This window comes from Elephantulus edwardii, unplaced genomic scaffold, assembly GCF_000299155.1.
Source record: "Elephantulus edwardii isolate Elephantulus edwardi_28Jun2011 unplaced genomic scaffold, EleEdw1.0 scaffold00002, whole genome shotgun sequence".
Classification (NCBI taxonomy): domain Eukaryota; kingdom Metazoa; phylum Chordata; class Mammalia; order Macroscelidea; family Macroscelididae; genus Elephantulus; species Elephantulus edwardii.
The window spans coordinates 42,291,968-42,298,370 of NW_006399752.1; positions in this window are offsets into that span (position 1 = coordinate 42,291,968).

The following is a 6,403-nucleotide window of genomic DNA, read 5'->3' on the forward strand; positions in this document are numbered from 1 at the left end:
TAGGTGAGTGGGGAGGTGGGTGACACTGACTGGGAGGGGTGGCAGCTATGAAGACCATGGACTTCTCAGTCACTCGCTGTGCTGCTGAGAGATGGACAGTGCGTAAGGGTGGCAGAATTGATGCCTTTGGGCTGTGGTGTTGGAGAAGAGCACTGAATATCCCGTGAACGGCTGAAAGGACAAACAGATATGATATGTCATGGAGAAGGTGCAGCCAGAGTGCTCCTTGGAGGCAAAGATGATAAACCTTCATCTCACATTTTGGTTATTAATAGAGGCTATTATCTCGAGAGGGACATCAGGCTTGGAAAGGTTGAGGGACAGTGAAGAAGAGGAAGACCCCCAGCCAGGTGGATTGACACCGTGACTGCAGCAGTGGGCTGAGTGTGTTAGGATGAGGATGGCACGGGACTGGACAGGGTTCAGACCTGCTGTTCACAGGGTCTCTGAGTTGTACTGGACGCACCAGCACCTAACAACAGCAGAAGATGTGACTGGGGTCTCGGAGGACCCCTCAAGCAAAAAAGGAAAAAGCATTGCCAAGAGTTAGTTTGGTGGGAGTCATGTATTTTTTTCTTTATCTATTTCTCACTTGGATAAAATAAAAACAGCCAGGCAGCTACAAGATCGTTTATGACTAGGCTCTTCTGCTTTGGGTTTGCCACAGTGGTACCGGCCAGGACGTGACCCAGAGAGGCCTCATGGTGGAGGAGGACGGGCTGCTGTGGGCGGTGGAACGCATACTTTCACTTCTCCTCCTCACCTGAGGCCCCAGTGACTTTCCCCAAATACCCGCAGCCTGGGTGGCTTACGTGACATTTGCTGCTCAGCGACTCACCTTGAGGTTTTTGTTCAAGGAACCACAATTCTGTGTTTATAAAAAAAAATGAGAGAGAGGGAAATGATGGCCTCTGTCAAGTCTGAAAAAGACCCTTGTGAGTTGGTAAGGTCCCTTCTCTGGAGTAATTAACCAGCAGAGTAGCATAAGAACAAGAGATGATTTGTTTTGTATGATTGGGTATTATTGTCATGACAGGAGTTCAGAATGAAGGCTGCACAGTGGAGTGGACTTGAGGGGAGGGATTGCATAACAATGAAAGAATTTTACTTTTCAAGGAGAAGTGAATTGGGGGAGAGGGGATGGACAGGGAGAAAAGTTCACCAATGAATGACTGGAAACCCTAAGTCTCTGTAAACTTTCATTAAAATAAAAAAAATAAATAAATTAAAAAAATAGTATTGTGTAGGGAGCTCTGGTGGCCTAGTGGTAAGAAGCTGCACTGGAATCCTAGAGGTGCGTGGTTCAAATCCACCAGATGCTCTGCTGGAGAAGGAGGGACAATCTCCTCCTGTACCAGTCAGATCCGATTTGATGGTACACACACACACAAATAATAAAAAAATAAAAATAAAAATAGTATAGTGTATAAATAGTATAGTGAATCAGTATTGTGTCTTCTTGGTTGTCAAATACTTGTGGCTTTGAGACTTTGAATTCATAAATATGTGCAATGCATGAAAAGCGTGGATCCGTCAAGTGTGGCCTCAACTAGATAAAAAGGTATGTTTGGTGTTGTGTGTGTGTGTATACATATATGTATAAATGTTGTGTTGTTAAGTGCCGTCGAGTCATAAGTGACTCATAGCGACCCCATGAACCAAAGTCCTCAACACTTGTGTGGCTTTCATCCTCTCTCCAGGTTCATAGGGTTTCCAGAGGCAAGCTATTACGGAAGTGGATGCCAGTCCTGCTTCCAACACACACACACACACACACACACACACACACACACACACACACACATGTACATGTACACATAAGATATAAAAGGACATAAACTTATCATCAAGGTTATTGGTGGCTTTTGTGTTCTCTGCTTTCCCATTTTCTGTAATGCGTATGTTTTAAAAAGTTTGAAGGGGGAAAAAAAGATGTTCTTTTAAAAACCTGCATAAAGTCTCCATTGCTCGTAGAAAAAAGCTGTTCACACTTAAAAAAATAATAGGCCAGTGATGCTGTTAGTTGCCAACCAGCCGCGTGCTTGCTGATTTAGGCACTTGCGCGGCTGGTGGTCATTTTATTGTCACAGTCACGTCAGCAATAGGTAAGGAGTAGTATTTTTGTACCTAATGCGACAGGGGAAAGTCCTATGCAGATGCTGTCTGGGTGAGCTGAGCCTCTTTGGGGATAAATCACGTGAAGCAAATTCAGAGGAAACAGTTGTGCAGACAAAGGAGCTTATTGAAAGATTGTTGATGAAAGATTATAAAGACAGTCTGAATGATTGAAAAATCACTAGGGTTTGTAAACCTTCACTCAAACAACAACAACAAAATAACCTCCCCTGCACCAAACAAAAAATCCCCGACCAGACTCACAGTGTGGCCTGGGGCACCTTCTCTGTCCCTGTTCTTAGGTCCCTTCTGGTCTGTTCTGACTCCCAGCCTCTTACACACCAGAACCAGTGTGGTCCGGTCCTCCACTGCCCTCTCCATCTGCATGTGAGAGCCGATTGTGGGAGGCACTGGGTTAGTTCGTCTTGTTAAGGGCCTTCCTTTGCCCAGTGACCCTCTGTAAAGCGTGAAGTCTTTCTCCAGGGACTGAGCCTTCCTCCTAACATCCCAGCCTGTTAGCGTCCAGTGGATTCCGACTCCAGGCTCCCTAGGCCAGAGGTCGGCAGAGTGCAGACATATTGGCCAGTCTTGCTGTTTATTTACATATGGTGTATTTTCCATATTAAAATGACGGTGTGGAATTGTTGTGGCAGGTGGTATGCCTTGCAAGGCTGAAAACCCTGACAGATGCTTAAAAGGCAAAGTTTGCTAAGGTTCAGTGTGGCCCCGCCTCACTTGGGAACCTGTTAGCAACGCAGCTCTTCAGTTGTAAGGGCGGGGGGGGGGGGTACTTTGAGTTCTGCAGACCTTACCTGAGGCTCAGGGCCACAGTGGTCGCCACCTGATGTGAAACATAGTTTCAGGCCATTGTGTTGTGGTTAGCTGCCTGGGAGTTTCCTGTCGACTTGCAGAGACCCCGTGCACGGAGCTGCTCGTGGACGCTAGGACCCATGGGGACCCTAGGACCCATGGGCTTCTCAGAGGTCCTTCATCCTTCAGCTCTGAGGTGGTTCCTCCCATCACTGGCTGCACAGTCCACACCCCACGAGGGACTTCGTTCCTGCCGCAAGGGAATGGACAGTACCTAGCACCTTGTCTAAGGAGCCCTGTGGTTTAGTGGCTAAAGTTCTCAAGAGAGGGTCAGCAGTTTGAGCCCACCAGCCGATCCGTGGGAGGACAGTGTGTGGTCCTCTATAAAGATTTAGAGCCTCGGAACCCGCCTGGACGATTCTGCTCTGACAGGGTCGCGGTGAGCCAGAGTCGACGTGACAAGACTGTGGGTTTTTTGGTTTTAGCACCTTGTCTGTCAGGCAGGCTGAGCAGACAGCGGGCGAATGAGTATGAAAAGGGTAACTGTTCACCAGCTCCGTCTGCCGAGGGGCCTGGGAGGGCAGTGCCCGGCCCGCAGGCCTTTCCCAGACCCCTGAGAGCTTTATCACAGAGACCCCAGGCCTGTCTGTGGGCCTGTCACATGAAGGCTGTTTAAAGGATAACATGCTAAGAACAGGTCAAAGAGTCTGATCAGAAAGTCGACTGGGGGAGCCTAGGACTTGGCCTCATTCCTGCCTTTTGTGCTTAAAAAAAATAATAAATTGGTGTTTAGCAGTGTAAGAAGGATGGATGCATTTGTATCATGGTGTTGATGAAGTGCTGAACGTAACATGAGCTGCCCAAAGAATGAATCAGTTGGTCTCTGAAGGAGTATTACTAGAACATTTCATAGCAGTGGGGAGGGTAAGCCTTCATCTCACGTACGTTGGACCTCTTCTCAGGAGGGACCAGTCCTTGGAGAAGGACATCGTGCTTGGTAAAGGTCAGCCCCAAAGAGACTCACACAGTGGCTGCAGCAAAGGGTTCAGAATATCAGCGATGGTGAGGTGGCACAGGACTGGGCAGCGTCTGGTCTGTTGCGCGTGTTCTTGTTGTTAGATGCCGTCAAGTACATCTCCTAGCGACCTTGTGAACGACTGACCTGAGCCCTGCCCTCTCCTGTGCCAGTCTCACAAGCTCTGACAAACACAGGCGTCTTGCTGCAGCTGCTGTGTCCATCCTCCTGGTTGAGGGTCTTCCTCTCTTTAGCTGATCATCCACTGTCCCACGCATGATGTCCCTCTCCAAGGAATAGTCTCTCGTAGCAACATGCCCCAAGTATGTGAGACAAAGCTCTATCATCTTTGCCTTCAAAGAGCTCTATGGCTGCACCTTCTCCAAGACATACCTGTCTGTTCATTGGCCATCCACGGGGTACTCAGTACTTTCCTCCAGCACCACTACTCAAAGACATCGACTCTTCTTCTGTCATCCTTATTCATTGCCCAGCTCTCAGCACCATCATGCTTGACCGAGACCTTGGCCTGAATCAGGTGCACCTTAGAGTTTACAGCGCACCATGCTCTTTCGTGTTGTGTGTGCGGCCCCTGTAAGTCAGAACCGACAAGCTGGCCTAACAGTAATCAAGAATGAAATAAAAATGGCTGTTGACTCGATTAAGTGTCTAGTCTCAGGATGCAGGCCATGCAGCAGAAGGCATGCCGGGCTAGGAAGGCTGGGTGTGGTCTTGGCCAAGCTGATTGTGTGCACATCGCGTAGGTTATTACTTTACCTTTAGCCTCCTGTAAACGGAGATTTCATGGTGTTTGTCCAGCAAGGATGGCACAAAGATTGTACTTTGAATTGCTCATGCTATTTATGGATGAATTATCCAAGTACATAATCCATAAACATCTAAATTTCTCACCAATGGCTGTAGTGAACATGTCTTACATTGTTGCAAACTTCATTAGAGAAGGAAGGTACATCATTTATAAAAGACACTGTTATCACTGTTATGTGCCGTTGCGTCGCCTGCGACTCATAGCGACCCTATGTACAGCAGCTCTCTCGTCTGCCCTGTCCTGAGCTGGTCTCACTGACTCCAACACACCAAACCCCACTGCCCCAGTTACTGTATCAATCCATCTCATCTGGGGTCTTCCTCTCCTGCGCTGTCCCTTCACCTTTCACTGTCCCTCCACCCTTTTGAGCATGATGTCCTTCTCCAAGGACAAATCCTTCCAGCCACGAGCCCAAAGAGGGTGAGACGGAGCTTCAGAATCCTAGTCTCCAAGAAGAAACGTGGTTTCACCCTCTCCGAGATAGACCTATTGGTTTTCTTGGCAGTCCATGTCTTGGTGGTTCAAGACCCTTCTCCATCCCCACAACTCAAAGGCATGGATTCTTCTCTGTCACTCTTTAGGAAGGAGTAAATTTTGTTTATGGTGATGGGATTGTGGGTTCTAGTTGAACAGAAGCTACACCTGATGCCGTTGCCACCTTTTTCCATTTCAGCGTTTTTCAAGTAAACAGTTTAGTGATATCATCGCATTAATCAGGTACATGCATTTAATCCTACCTACATACTTTGGGTATGTTGCCAGGAAGGGCTATTCCTTAGAGAGGGACGTGATGCTAGGAAGAGTGGAGGGTCGGCGGAGGAGAGGTCGACCCTCGACCAGGTAGATTGACACAGTGATTGCCGCTGTGGGCTCTAGTGTGTCAGGAAGTGTGAAGATGGCAGGGGCAGGAAGGGGTTCAGATCCACTACTGTTCACGGGGTTGCTATGAGTTGTACTCATTGGCACCTAATAATAACACCACTCCCCACATGACAGAAGAAGAATGGATGTGTGTTGGAGAAGAGTGCTGAAAATCCCGTGGACTGCCAATAAACAAACAGATATGACTTGGAGAAGATGCACCCAGAGCGCTCCTTGGAGGCAAAGATGGTGAAGCTTCATCTCACAGACTTTGGACATGTTCCCTGGAGGAGCTGTTCCTTGGAGAGGGACAACAGGCCTGGAAAGGTGGAGGGTTAGCGGAAGAGAGGAAGACCCTCAAGCAGATGGACAGACACAGTGACTACAGCCGTGTATCAGAGATTGTGGAGCTGACACAGGACAGGGCACGGTTCAGATCTGTTGTTCATAGGTGTGTTGTCGCTATGAATTGTATTCGACTCGATGGCAACCGTCCAACAAGAATTGCTTTTCCAGTGCAGTGAATTTCGCTGATGGATTTTACATGTTGTGTTCCAAACGATGATGGAGACTTGGAAAGGTGCCCGAAGAGCTTTCTGGGTTTTCTTTGCCCTCTGTATCTTCGGCTTGGAATGAAGATGAAGACACAGGCAGTTGCTTTTCCAGGTGGGGCTGTGGACTGCTGCGGCCGCTGCTCTGTCCTCACTCCCACCCTGAGCGTGTTCTGTGCGATGGCTAAGCAGCCTTACCTTTTTCACCCAGTGGCTGCGATA